At 42.7% G+C, this 15,919-nt stretch overlaps 1 long non-coding RNA gene across 1 annotated transcript in view; it reads right to left on the reverse strand.

Annotated features, from left to right (window-relative positions):
- The window catches only part of LOC141769304 (uncharacterized), a 41,245-nt gene that overhangs the window by 6,629 nt on the left and 18,697 nt on the right, over positions 1–15,919 (reverse strand). The window lies entirely within an intron of this gene.

The raw sequence follows: 15,919 nt of genomic DNA on the forward strand, positions 1-15,919 counted from the left end.
ACAACTGTGTCAGACTATATAGAGGCTGGCTTACATTCACTTATAGTATGTATACAGTGGAGATAGTCACATTGAGCCTGTGAGTCGAAGGCTGAGATAAAAGATGTCTGTCTAACAGCAGACAGCTTTGCCTGTCTGACTGAGTGAATATTAATGTCACCAAGATATGTGGGCCTTAATGGATCTGCATACACACCAACACCAACTCTACATGGCCATGTTGTTGCCGTGGTATGTCGCTGGCATGCAGCAGTGTTGTCATGGATACCCCCAGACACATCCGCCATCCCATAAGCGGGGGGATGCTGAGCGCTTCAGAGGGGCTGGCGCCGAGGCTCCCCCCCCCCCCTCCCCACCCTCATCCCTCAACCCCCAAAACCCTCAACCCCCATTCTCTATCCCCTTCCCCCAAAACTGAATCCCCGTCCCTTATTCTCCCCGAAAACCGGCTCAGCCTAAAAAAAAAAAATCTCTCTGCTTGTCAGCTGGGGAGGCCTGGAAACACACAGCTGCTATCTTGTCCCAGTGTCGGGGCCTTCAGTGCTCTTAACTGGAGTGGGTTGTAATGTAACTGGAATGGAGGGAACAATGAGATATAGACAGAGAATATGTTAGTACCAGTTTAAATCTGGTCTGACAAAACTTAAAAATAGATGTTGAACAGGGGAAATGAATGGCGTCTGTGTGCATGTGTGTGTGTTAGCCCTCAGGGCTATGGTTAAGCCTGTAGTTTATCCTTATCCTTTTCATTAGCCATTATCAATAATTCAACATTGCACTTGCTTTAATGGTTTAATGTGGGCAAACCCTCACACATCCACACACTCTACTTAATAGCACTCACTCTCTTGGCCTGCGCCCAATGCCACTGAGGTGAATATAGACGTGTAAACGTGCACATAACACAGTCAGTGCACCTAAAGCTTTCAAAGGTAAATACCTATATCAATCAGAAAAAAAAGCCCCACCAGGCAGTCATACGATCTCTTGATTTAGAGAAGAAATCATTTATTATTTCCCTACAAAAGTCTGTTTTACTGTATATCAAAGTTATATTTGCAATAAAAAGGCACATCAAATCCTCTACTCTGAGATGAGGAAATGAAAGGGTTAATCTTTTATGACGCGTCCCCTCCCATCCGCGCTCTCTTTTTGCCCTCCCTTTCATATTCTCCAGCATGGCAGCGCTCAACGTCTGCACATATGCTGAAAAAAAAGAGTCCTCTTTGATTGGAAGGCTAATTTGAAGTGTCAATTATTCTTATGCAAATGAAGGTACAGTTTCTCACATCTGAAATGGGTTGAGGGGGCACAGATGGGTGTGTGTGTGTGTGTGTGTGTGTGTGTGTGTGTGCCCACACAAATCTCCCTCCAAAAAACATACAGCGCCATTCCACCCCCCTTCCAACTCTTCATCTATACCTCTTAGGGAAGAAAGCTGACGTACAAAGACAGCCAGCATAATGGGACGAGGGTATTTGCATGCGCATTGTCCACACTGAACGCCAAACAGATCATAAATTGAGAACACAATGGGTCAAAACAGTAACAAAAGGCGTAGAAGTGCAAGTAAGCGCCCCAAAACGTTCGACAATACGGCGGCGTGGTAATACGTTGTAATGTAAATAATGAGATGATGTTGGGTAAACAGGAACACAACAAGAGGCTTGGAAAAGTATTGTGGTCGAACAAAACAATTTACTACAGCTTTTTGTCATTTACACTTTCCAGTAAGATTCTGTTGCCGTACCAGAGGTGCAAGAGAGAAATATAATCCCAGTGGCTGTACAGAGAGAGAGGTACAAGAAGATCCTGTTTAAAAGAAAAAAGGAGAGAGAGCGAGGGAGAAATCGAGAGCGACAGAGTGTGTCTAAAAGCATACGTTTGTGTCTTAAGTACAGTATGTGAATGAGTGCACGCTCCTCTATATGGTAATTAAAGCTTCGGACTCGAACCTGAATCTGGATGAGAGATTTAGACTGACAAAGAGAGACAAAGTGAGGATGAAAAAAAGGAGAAAAAGAAGCAGACAGACAGAGGACTCTACAAATAGAGTCTGTTGTCTGAACCTCTCAGCTGATGTGGTGGTTCAAGAACAAAAAAAAAAAGAAGGCTTTTCAGGCCCAAAACAGGATCAAACAACCTGCTGTGGAGTCCGGTTACACCGTAACAATGGCTTACATTCACTCTCAGCCTCAACACACAAGCTTTTACCTCAAAGGGTGTAGAGGGAGAGAGTAAGTCTGGTTTGGAGGGCGGGTGCGTGCGGGTATGGACTGGAGAGGGGGGGGCAGTATAGCGATATCTTAGACGATAATGGTGTTCAACAGATTAGATGGTATCAGCCTACCATGTTTGTTTTCAACTGTCGGCTTCTGCAGCTCTACCGAGATCTATGGCCAACCCCGCAGGCACTCTCAGTCTCACAGAAAACTTTTAGATATTGCCGGAGAACGTGAAGTACTCTGATAGGTGGCGTTTAAAACTCTTAGATAAAGACAACTGAGCCCGCTGAGAAGAGATCATCGCCTATGAAGTGAAATACGGAGACGTCTTTGTCAAAATCAGTTATTGTCCGACTGATCGCATTGAACATTTGATGGACTTTTAATTGACTGCTGAATGAATGGGTCGGCTTCTCTACACTTCCCTTCATTAGCTCAGGATTTTAAACTCATATTGACGGCTTCCTAAAGATATCATATAGCCGTCCCCCTGTAAGCTTCTCTGTCCACAGCAGACAATCTGATTAATTACAGACACACAATAGACAGCTACTTTCTGCTAACCTCCCAAGACCCTGCCTCTCAAGCAATTTGTATTTGTTTTACATTGGTTCAGTAGTTCTGGGGGGGAATTAGTATGCAGTCAGGGATGGGAGAGCTTGTCAAGATCAGGGGGAAATCTCTACCCACCCACCGGGTGGATCTACATTCATGAACAAGGTTGACAAGAAAGCTGACTAGTGTAAAGACAAGGAGCAAATAAAATGGCGGAGAACGCCATGAATATTCTTTTTCATATGAGTGCACTGAGAACACCTTCAACAGACTATCTGTCTGTCTGTCTCGCATGTCTGTTCATCTGTCACTCTCTCTTTTTCCTTCCTCACACCCTCCAGCCCCTCTTCTCTTTTCCCAAAACTGTGTGTCATGCATGTCAAAATGCTGCAAAGGCCCGGTCCTTTTTGAGGGTGTTCTGCTGGACCATAGAGCGAATAAACATCCATGTCAGGAGAAAGCGATCTGGGGCCCTTCTCTCTCTGAGCCTGCGCTCTCCTGGGAAACACACCGCTCATACAATGGATAGAGGAGGCCTTTTGTTGAGTCTCTGGGAGCTGCAGGGCTAGCTCTGGATCAAACAGGGTGTGTGTGTGTGTGTGTACATTTCTGCATTTTGCACACGCACACACACAAGAGCAAACCACACTGACACGCGAGAGTGAACACACATACACCTTCGCCCACACACACACACATGCAACCACAGACTTTCCTCATCTCCCTAAACTCAGTGTGACTAAGTAAACTTTTTCGCCCTTTTGCAGTAGTTCCTGAGGGCAGGAAGATGAATTTGAAATAGCCAGCAGGAGAAGAGAGGAGAGACAAAGAGGAGAATGGTGACGTGAATCAGTGTTGGACTGATTTAGACTGGTTTAGTGTCAGTCTAAAAGGGGCTTTCTGTTGTACTATATACAAATCACAGTTCAAAGCCTGTGACTGGGCTCCCTCCTGGGGTCCGAGGCAGGGAGATCCTGCAAGGAGAGGTGTCTAATACTTGTGGGTAGCCTGTGTGTGTGGCACAGTTATTTATTACATAGGCTTTTCTCAAATATATGATCTAAAATTGGCATGATATATTAGGGGAGGGGGCTGCACAGAACAGTAACACAGGAGGAGAAATTACAATTGTACTCAGGTCTACAAAAAAAGTAAAAAAGGCAGCAGTCGAGTGAGTGCACACTAGATGCACATTAGTAGCTATAGTTATGTCGCCGTTGTGTTTATCATGGCTGAATAGTGTGAACAAATGTGGTGGCAATACAGACACTAGAGTACAAAACTGCTACAGTTCATCCCCTCTACCCAGAATGCATTTTAATAAATTTCCATTCGAGTCACTGCCTTGCTCCTGGCCGTCTGCCCCTCGTGTAGGATCTGTGGGAATTCTCCTCGCTGAAATGAACTCACACCGTCTGACCCTATTCATCCCCAAGACTGCACTTTCTCTGGGACTCCCCCTTTTCCAGTCCCCCGGTTTCCCACAGACCCCCTCTCTCCTCTCTCCCCTCTCCCTCTCTCTCTCTCTCTTTGCATCCTCCCTACCTTCCCACTGCCCCCCCACCCGCCCCATCCCCTCCCAAGTCTCTGCCTTGCTTTCAACTCCAATTTTGGGCACAATGAAGTTGTTCTGGCTGACAGTTTGGCCAGTAGAATAAGTGTTGTTTGAGCCTGCTGTGTGGCCCTGTAGTGGGCCCATTCTCCCCCTCGCCGGCTCAGTTACCGAGAGCCTTGTTGGTGAGACACGGAAGCCATCCGTCCCCACGCTCCCACCCTGACCCAAACAATTAGCCTCAAACCGCACTCAGCGCCTCCTCTTTTACATACTTTATTATCCCATCCTCCACATCCTCTCAGCAAATAAAACAGTTTTGAAAGTGTAACTTCTTTCTTTCATATTCCTGTCTATGTTATGAGTTCTTCAAGATGTGGTTCTCTTCCATATTGCATCTGCTATGGTTGCAGTCGCTGCTACACCACAGCCAGGTTGGCCTGATTTACTCAGTTACTCCATGTCTTGTAGGACGTGTCAGAAAGGATTCTGTATTGGGGTCAGCTGGAAAGACAAAGCCTGCAGCCCTCTCTCCTCTGTCGCTTTCAGTAAGCATCAACCAGCCTCTCTCTCCACCTCCCATCTGCCCCCCACTCTTTACTCCCTGTGTTTCTTTTCCAGCTCCCTGTTTCTCTGTTCCAATGAGTTATCAAACAAGTATAAAAAATCACACTATAAATATCCTTCTTGTGTGTGTATCCCCTCTGACACATACACACACACACACACAAAAGCACACACACAGAAGCCAGGACATGAGAAAGTGGCTGGGAGAGGCCCTGATGGGGGGGACCATATGTCCAGGCGTTGTATATCAGTCGGCTCGCCCTCAGCACTCTGCCAGACCACCATAACTTAGTTTGTCTTCAGCACAAAGTTTGGTCCAAGCTTGGCTGGGTTCATTAGGAAGCTATTCTCTGGAGCCAATGAAGCTCAACAGACCTCCAACAAAGGAGCTAATCACACCCGCTGCCGCGCTCTCTCTCCATCACCTTCGCTCCGTCTTTAAAAACTCCGCCGTTTCCACAAATTCTCACTCCGTAACTAAATAGAAACCAAATATAAATAATCAGTTGGTCATATAATGGCAACCAAAATTTAGACAATACAGCGCAATATGTAGACTGTAGAGCATGAAGAATAAAAAAATCACAGCAGAATAGCTAAATGATGACAGAAAATAGCAATTGTCCAGTAGTCGTACCTCTCATTCTTTTGTGTCTATGGTACGGAAACAAAACAGGATAATTGTGTCTCCTATTGAAGATTCACACCTGTGACTGTTGTGAGCGGACCCACGGAGTGTCATGTTCTCACCTGACAGACACTTTGCCGTCTCGGATGCGAGTGTTAGTGAGATACGGTGTGTGTAGAATGCACGCCTGCCAACAATGTGTTTTTGCGTGTGCATTTGAGTGCATGTGTGTATGTGCAAAAGGATGGGATGCACTGACAATGGAGAGCCCCGGGCTGCTGAATACTTGAAATGACCTTGAACCTCAGCATTCTCCATTCCCATGGCTGCAGGGACGGTGAGCATGTCTGTATGTTTGTGAGTGTGTGTGTGTGTGTGTGTTTGAGAAGAGGAACAATGAGGCTTTGCACTTCGCGTATGTGCACATAATAGCTCTTCCAAAAAAGTCTGTATCACAGTCAGGGTCAAAATATAGCAAAAGAATCTATAGTGTATAATGTAGGTAAGATTGTATGGGCATGATATTTATGTAAAAGTTTGTGTTGGACATTTTAGACATCTTGAGATGTTCAGGTTGTCCTCATTAGGATAGGCCTTATGTGTTTGTACCATCTTGTCACATCAGAGCGAGCTATCCACTTTCACGTGTGCCCCGCCACCTCCCTGCCTGCAGTGACTGTATTTGCTCGCCCTGCATCCAGCAGAGAAAGAGGCTTGCTCCATACCATGTCCCCTACTGTGCACACAGGCTACAGGCAAGCACCAACGTGGCTGATCTGGACATGGCTTAAACACACAGACACTGTACACACAGGATGGTCCCAAAGTACACAAATACACACACAAACAGACACACATTCGCGTGCACGCCGATGAAGAGGACTTGGTGGGTTAAGAATGGCGGTAGGGGGTAAGGATGGCGAAGGGAGACCCAGCGAGGGGTGGTAAAGGCCATGTCACCGGGCCCTGCTTGGACACAAATGTCAGCAGCATGACTACCTGTACATGGAGACCCAGCAGGGAGAGAGCACAGGAGATAATCAAGAAGAAACGGATAAAGAGGAGAGGAAGAGACATAGTAATGCCCAGAACAAATGGGGGTAAATAAGGTAAAGATGAAAGCTCAACAATATAAAGATCATATTTTGAGACCAGGTATTATGGCGGAGCATTATGGCAGACTCCATGAAGAGGACCTGCTTCCTATGTAGATATGAAGGACTCATTCTAAGCTAACGAAAACACAACGATTCCTACTTTCAGGTGATTATACACTAATGAAAACATAGTTATTAATAGTACATTCCATTTCTACACACTGTATCTTTAAGAAAAGTGTTTTACCTTAAACCCAAAATGTTTAATTTAAAGAAAGCTGAACTGAAAGATGTAACACAGTGCAGAACACAAGTCGTGTCTTTTTATCTTTCATGTTTTGTCTGGTTTCTAAATGATTTCAGCAAGGGAGAAGGAGTTGTCAAACCATGACAAAGGCATACTCTTTCCATGCAACTGCTATGAAACAAAGTGCTCAAATAAGTTAATAAAAAAAACTACTAAATAAACCGCAACAAATAAGGATTATTTTTCCAACACCTCACCCTACAGTCAGATGCAATACAGTGTGCATCCCTCCCTCTCCTGCCCTATGTTACCATTCCTGCTCCCCATTCATTAGATGTTGAACATTTCAACTTTCAAAGTGGAGAGAGAACACAATGCCCTCTGCAGCCTTGAAACACTGAATACATTACAAGCATTTTGCTCTTGAATATTCCAACAGATACAAACACAAAAGCACGCATACAGTATACACTGAGGGAAATGCAATGTATTTTTTCCTCTCTTTCTAAAGGTCAAAACACAAGCCTGCACCATCCTGTAGCACTTTGAAGACCAACAAAACACCTCTACGTACGCACTCAATGGTAAAAGAGATACAATCCACAGAACAGAAAGTATGTAGACTGGGATGCATCCTCTATTCAATCATGCATTAGTGAAGAAGCTCGTATAGACATATAGCTCTTATAGTGCAGGTTGACTGTAAGCAGGAGCCTTATATATCATGTACAATGTAACCAACGTGTCTTTTTGTAAAGGTACAACATTTAACTTGAAAACAGGAAATACAAAGACACGTGCAAATACAAAGACTCAGAAACTCGTACACGGTCACAAGCTTACACACAGCCAAACAGACAAAATGGTAGAAATACAAGTTTAGTTTTGTCCCAAAGGACAATAAAGGGTCAAAATCAGACATTATTATAAATAAAATAATTTATTTGGGGAAAAAAAAGATTGAGATATGAGCTCTATATTGTAACATATAATGAAGGCATTTATGTTCTTAGGTTCTTATGAAGACAAAGGTCTTACATACAAGATTAGGGGCGAAGAAGATATCTCTTGCAGACGAAGAGAAACCATAGTGGTATGTATAGAATTCTTGTTTTCTATTCATACTGTAAATATTATATTAATTGTTACCTAAACAGTGTTATTATAGTAAACTAAAACTGAAACTAAAATAAATATAAGCAAGAGAAAAATATTGTTATTAGACTGAAACTAAAAAATATCCTTAAGAAAATCTAAAACTAAACTGAACTGGTTAAAAAAGTAATACAAATAAAATTGAAATGAACGTTTTAGTTTTTCAGTTTCAGTTTTAGTTTTAAGCTATAATGTCGCACTACCGAAAACAGGACAGAACAGCATGAATTTCCGTCAACCGCAGAAATTGAGCGGGCTTAACTTAACATTATGGCCATTCCTACACAGTTCTACAACCATGTATTTTGTATGTATATGTAGCTACATACTACTGAGACATTATACCTGGCCCTAACAACAACAAACTAAAACTAAATATATAAAAACTAAAACAAAACCTTTCTGAAAAACTAAAACTAAACTAAAATATCAGTACTAAAATAAAATGAAAACCAATTGAAAGTTTAAAACTATTAGAAACATGACCTGCACACAATGCATCCAAAAGATACACCACATTGTGCTCATAGTATTTGTCTTGTTGTCAAGGTAATACATGCGTAAAAAACCTTCATCATTTTTCTGTTGACCTAAAATTCCACTTTTTTTCCCCACACCAAAAATGCAGTCCTATCCATAACAAATCAACACAACCAAATGCGATCACTTGTCTAGAAACAAACAATCTTTTGGTCCTTGTACATTTTGCTCCCACCTCGCGTATGATCATGTGATTGGCATCTGAAGTTAACTGTTGAGGGAAGCTACTCATGGAAAATAAATACACATTGATGTACGGGTTAAAGTTAGGACACTGAGTGGCACTGCAAAACTAGTAAATGATCGATGTTTTATTTACTGACAGCCATGCTGCTTTTCTTGTTAGCTTGCTTGAATTTCAAAATAAAGTGTCACTATGTGTATTGTGCACATGCTTCATTATTGGAAATAAATACAGAATTGTTTTTTCAAGACTACAACATTGTTATATTGATGATCAGATCACATGATACTCCTTTAAATAGAATAGCATAAAGGGAAATGTGACTGAACACACACAGACACACAATCTCCAGATGGCCACAGAGTGTAAACGCCCTGGCAAACACAGCAACAACAGATTCCCTGAACCCAAACCTGAGGCCATCTTCCTCTCCACACGCACCATCTTTGGAAAAAAAAAGAAAAAAGAAAAGACCTACATCCCGACATGAAGTAAAATTTTTCCTCTTTCCCCTTTTCCTTCATTTCCTTTTATTTCCTCCATTTGCAACCTCGGCCTGGAATCACAGCAAAGTTGCTCAGTGAAAGCAGTGTGTTCTACTCATCACCGACACTTTTACAGATCCCCCCGCCAGACAGTGGTGATTTGTGCCTGTGTTAAGGCAGAACTACTCCTTGCCTCTTTCACAGTATAGATTGCTGCCATTATCTGGAGCTATTCCTCTAGCTGACACAAAAAAGAAGAAGAAGAAGAAAACATGGGGGGGGAAAGGATGAAGGAATTTCACCCAACCGCTGCATGAATTGCTGATGGGACCTGAGTGACAATTTGGTATGCAATTGTCAGTGTCAGTCACAGAGACATTGTCATGTCTGATTCCCATCTTGTGGAGCCAAGCTTTAGTGTGTGTTGTCAGAGGACAGTTTTCCATTGAGGAAGTCCAATCAGCACCGTAAAGCTTTTATTGGTATAGCTGGCTCTAAATAGGGTTTGGGAATTAATTGTGGTTAATGTATATGCTTTTACATACACACATTTTACACTGAGCCAGGACCTTTGACTGGAGCGAGACCCGACTAATATTTCAACTAATGTGGAGTGAATGTGGCGGAAATGCAAATTCGATGCTGTCCCCCCTTTCACATTGAGGAATGAAATCAAATCTTTTGTGACCGCTGAGCATTGAGGGTGGGAAAATACGGCGAGGCGAGGGGGTTCCTTGGGCCACTCGTTTGGGCTGTGAATGAGCCGGTGCCCGAGCGCGGAAAGATGGTGTGCCAGTGGTGTGTTCTCTGCTAATTGATTGCCTCTACTAACAAGAGCATAATGTATTCTATTGTGATCATCCTTTGCCCATGTTCATTAAGCCAGGAAGCAGCGTGATCTTTTTTTTCTTTTTGTCTCGCTTCTCTCCCCTAGCTCTCCTCTCATCCCCCCCCCCCCTCCTCCCAATCCTCTTTTTCTTTCTCGCTCCTCTTCTCTCTGCCCCTCTCTCTCTCTCTCTCTCTCTCGCTCTCGCTCTCCCGCGTCGGATGGGAAAGGTGATGCAAAGGTGGTATGACAGGCAAAGCATCCCTCGCCATCCCAAATGCAAAAACGAAGAGGAACAAAGGACAGATGGAAGGAATAGAGTAGGTGGCTGGTATAGAGGTGATGCAGGAAGGAAGTATGGATGAAAGGATGAGAGGAAAAGACAAGGACGAGAGATATGATGGCTGAGAAGATAGAAGGGGAGGATGGTGGGAAACGAAGACACAATGCAAGTGTGAAAAAAAAAAACAAGATCAGAGAAGCAGCTCTCCCTCTATCCCTCTCTCTTTCTCCCCTCCCCATCCTCTGTTCCTGTCAGGTTCCCACTCGCTCCTGCTCTCCCCCCCTCACACCTCTTCTTTTTACCCCCCCCTCCTCTCCTCTCTTGCCCCTTTTACACCCACCTCCCTTCCCCGCTTCTGCTCCTCACCCCATCTCTGGCTCGCCTCTTAATAAGAGCTGGCGGGACAATAGTACCATTGTTGCCCGTGTTTGGGAACCCTGGACTGAAACAATCGCTGTTTACCCAAGCAGTGGCACAGCCCGGACCCTCTCCTTCATTACAGCCGGGCCAAGTCTGATTAAGTCTGTTCCGCAAGTGCTACAATAAGCCACTGAGCCAGCCACTACGACTCATCCACTCTCCTCCGTCTTCTCGCTCTCCCCTCCATCTCTTTCTCTCTGACACTTCCTCCCCTGTCTTTCTTCTACAGCCACAACTTTATTTGGATTTCCTCACTCTGTATACCGCTGTATGTCGCCTGATTTACATACTGTTCATTACCAGTGGCCATAGGAGGAGTAAAAATAAACACACAGAGAAAAAAAGAAACAGAGCCGAGATGGTGGATAAATGGCAAAGTATTTCAAAAACCATTAGATCTGATCTATTTTCAAAATGACCTTCATAATCTAGGACAAAGCTAATTTCTTTATTAAAAATTCCCACTAGGTTTGAACATGCTGCAGGCAGTGGTAATATGACTGACTGCGAGAAATAAGAGAAAACTCTCTTTCCATAATGGTCTCAGATCATAAAAAAATTGGCATGGAAGGTAGCGTTATCAAGCTGATGCTTGTGGCGGAGACGCACTGAATCAGTGGATTGAAAGCCTTTTCACTCAACCACATCCCTCAGCTCTGTGGCTTGTAACAGAAGTATGCTACCAGCACTATGCAAAACAGCATCATGAATATGCGTAATTAGGTGGGACTGGTGTAATTTTTCTGGGTTATGGGATGTGACATTTGTGGGGCAGGAGCATACATCAGCGTAAGCACGACTGACAAATGCATAATCCCTTTCTCTGCAATAAGGCATTTTACACTTTGCAATACAAAATATACAGTTTGCCTTCATACACTTAACAGCCCGCCTGCAAAAAATGCACAAAGTCATTCAGATAAACATACACACACGGGCACGCATCTGAACACTCGCGCATGCACGGTTAGACACATATGCAGTAAAGAAACTGGAAAAAGCAATGTGCATATGGCACTAAAAGAAATATCTGTGCGTCTGAACACAAATATAAACTCTGGATCACAGTTCTATTTTTTTAAAAGTACAAGCAACACAACAGAGAGACAGATAGCCAGAGTACATCTGTGTTTACTATAGTAAAAAAGGAGAAAATAAAGGTTGCATTGTGTCTAAAAGCAGGAGACATGAGGATATCAGAGGGAAACAATTACTCAATGATGATGGAGAAATAAAGAAAAAATAAAAATAAAATATGGCCTAGCCTTGGAAGGCAGCGCACAAAGACTGCTATTGCCAAGCAACAAGGTTAAAAGAGGACTGATACGCATGGATGTTTAACATAATATGCTACTAGATATCAGTTGGTAATGAGCTTTAGACGTTGTTGTTGTTAGCGACCAGGAAATGCAGCGCAGCTGATGAGAGAGTCCAAGCAAATGTCCTCTCTTATGTATACCCTATATTGTTGAGAAAATACCTGTAAATCTAGGAGGATTTTCTGCTTTTCTTTTTACAACGACATTGAATTACCGAGCATCTATTATGCGGTATGTTTTTCTTTCTGCATTAGTATTCAATTTAGACGGACCTTCAAAAGAACTGAACATGTGAATGCGCAAATAAGGACAGACACATTGGGCATAGGTACACTGACAAAAGCATCTATTAATAATTGGATCATATTCTTACACAACCACTCACTCACACACACACATATGCATGCACACTTTCAACACACCTCTCTGGCTCTTCAGAGAGAGCCAATTTATAGATACTGTACTGAACCCCCCCACATCACCACCTCCACCTCTCGTCTCTCTCTTTGCCTTGCCATGCCCCTTTCCCTTTCCCCATTCACCCATACAGACACACACACACATACACTCACACACACACTGGAACGCACAGCACCCTGCCACAATCCACCGCCCTGCCACACATACCGGAGGGGAGGACACATCCCTCATAGCACCCAGGAAATTAACTTGACATTTGATGCAGACAGAAAAAATATATTTCGGTGTGGGGGGGTGGGAGAAAAAAACAACAAAGTGTACTAAAGCAGAGATAGCATAAACCCATCCCTTGTTCACCCTTCCCCACCCCATCCCCCCTTAAGCCCAGGGACGCATTCGAAGGGGATTTCAGCGATCTGCAATGCAGACGCCACTGGGTGCCCACGGAAAAAAATGAGCTTCATCTTTTGCCTGTCCTTCTCGGTGTATTCTGTCTGTCCCTCTTTGTTTCCATCTTTTATGATGCCGCCGCTCCATTTTCATATCCACTTCCCCTCCCTTTGAGAGTGTGTCTTTCTATTTAGGAGGAAGTTGAAAAAAAAAAAAAAAACAGTATTGGAGGATCACTTGATGCGTTTGAAAATAAGGCACACCCTTTAAGCCACTCCTTGTGAATACAAATATTCATTAAGTTAGGACGAGGAGGTTTTTAAATTGTTGTTTCCATGCCATTTATTTCAATTTATCTTCTAAAATCCTGCCCGATTCACGCTTATATCCCTTTGCCGAGTTGTTGTATTTAAACAGCTTTGCAAATCTGGGTTAATCCCTCCAAAATTAACCACCATTTGAGGAAATAAACAATAAACATACGTCCACTGGTTGCAAATTTGCACAAAGCAATAACAGCAGTCGCTCCTGTTACTCAGATTACAGTGCACCTACGATTTCATGCGACCAGACCAGAATATAAATTGCGGTGTGATCTTGCATATGTTTGATAAGATTAACGATCGCATCAAAGGCCGCGTAGTAACCTCGGCAAGGAGCCCAAACACCACGAGCGAGAACAGGCCACAATTAATACATCATTATGCACTGCTACAGTTTATACCCGTGAACACACAACACACAGCAAGACCGCCGACCAGCTAGTGCCTGTCTCAATATCCCCTGCATTAGACATGCAGGAATGTTAACATCATTATGCACAATTGTGAATGTCTGTCTGTGCCCTCCCCCCCTTTTACTCCCCTACCATATTGTGTCTGCGGGTTGGTCCGTGTGTGTGTGTGTGTGTGTGTGTGTGTGTGTGTCTGAAAGGGGCGGCATTATTTAAATATGATTTTTTTTTGTATGCAAGTTGAAACAAATTACCGATTGTTGTGCGGCTATGAGAGCCTCTGAATGCGATATTGTTAAACCACGTCTACATTAATATCAGCATTTTGTCGAGGGAAGTCATGCTGTAGGAATTAATTTGACGGAAGAATACACGCTTTGCAAAATTATCACATTTTTGTATCTCATTACATAATTCTAGGATTTCTAAATTAGGATTAAATAAAATTCTGAATTAATTTGAACACTTTGAACACGCTGTAAAGCTGTGTTGTATTATGAATTATAAAAATTATGATATGTAATTTAGGATGAAAGCAAATGGACTTTTAGCTTTTGAGTACACAAATAAATGTTTTTTGCACTTTCTGTGCTGATGCATCTGCGATATTGTCCTGATGTAGTATATAGGTAACCCTACTAGTGTTTTAAATATTCATGCTGAGAACCAAATCAAATATCCAGGGAAATAAATACAAGCATATTTTCGTGGCTAAAGTTAAATGGATACTGACCCAGTTCATCATTACCTAATCCCCCCAGTTACTGAACACACTCATGAAAATGTCACATGTTTGATAAAGTTTTTACTGGACGGGCGAGGAGGCGACGAGGAGGGCTTTCATTAGCGCCGGTGTTACTAATATCTGCTCTGCATTTCTCTCAGGCGCTACGGTTGAAATATTGCATCATCCCAACACACACACATGTACTGCAGTGCTGTTTGCAGCCATTGTATCGCATTTGCATTCAATGTGTTTTGTTGCATCATGAAAAATAAAGAACAATTTCCAGCAGAACAGAAACAATACAAAGCTACATATTGTTTAGGCACTGGGAGTAAAACTGTCTTGTTTTATTGTGCAGAATTCAGATTCAAACCAATATATTTTTAGTTATCTGCCACAACTTAAAGGAAGATGGTCCGGCAAGTGTTGTATACAAAGTCCTTGGCATCCCTCTGCTTATACAAACTCCCCTCCTGCCACCTCGCTATTCCTTGCTGCCAGCGATTTGCATTCATTTGCATGATTTTTACGATGTGCATATCCTTTGTTCTGACTGTATGATGATGCAGAAGAAACCCTCCCTACGCAGCGCTATTACACAGCCCGCTGAAAGCTACTTGGATATTAAATGAAAAAAGAAAACTGTGGTTTTATCTGTTTTAATTATAAATTGATAAGATGAGATTTCCAGACTCATCCCGTGGCACACCGAGGATAATGTAGTGCATCAGAATGAGGGGAAAAAAGATGTTCTAGTTTTGTGGAATTTTTGAACAAGCATGGAAAGGACATATTGTGCTATCGCTAAGAGGCATGAGCATCTGCAATATATAGCACGGAGAAGGGATTGCATCCAAGCATGAAATATGGAATTACTTGTCAAATAGGAAAAAAAAGAAAATTATAGATGGAAAGTAAATCACTGAAAATACCTTTCACATATTTTACAATATTTTCATAAATAATGTACTATTTTCTCCCTTGTTGCCTCCCCAGTTTCAGTCATCATTTATAATTGTTTGCTACTGTATTACCTCATCCTAAAGAATTAAGCCTTTACATTTACTATGCTATCCTTACTGTGCAAAATTGTTCATTTTGACATTTGTGAATGGACCTACTGCAAAGCCTTGCTGTATTCTGGCGTCTTTTGTTCTCTGTTTTTTATCTGAGACAACATGCACACACACACTCACACACACACACGCTGACGCTTTAGCACCCCTTAATCATGCAGACACATGCAGACGACTTCATTAATCGCTGTGGGCTTACACTGATGATACAGAAGCTGGCCTACAACACTGGAGGGTTTATATCCACGAATGCGGGCGCCACATTATAAATACGTACCCCCGCTGGCGCCCTAATAGTAAGCAGCTGTACTCCGAATATGCACGTCTGATAGATGATTATGAGTATGGCATAGGAAATGAGGCGGTGCAATGTAAACAAACTATACTGTATAGTAAACATTCAGTGTTTTCATGGGTGCTTATCTTAATATTCAGCAAATGGTACTAAGGCTAAATTTACAGTGTAAATGTTTTTGTATTGTCTGAGCTA

This window comes from Sebastes fasciatus, chromosome 6 (assembly GCF_043250625.1).
Source record: "Sebastes fasciatus isolate fSebFas1 chromosome 6, fSebFas1.pri, whole genome shotgun sequence".
In the NCBI taxonomy this organism is placed as follows: domain Eukaryota; kingdom Metazoa; phylum Chordata; class Actinopteri; order Perciformes; family Sebastidae; genus Sebastes; species Sebastes fasciatus.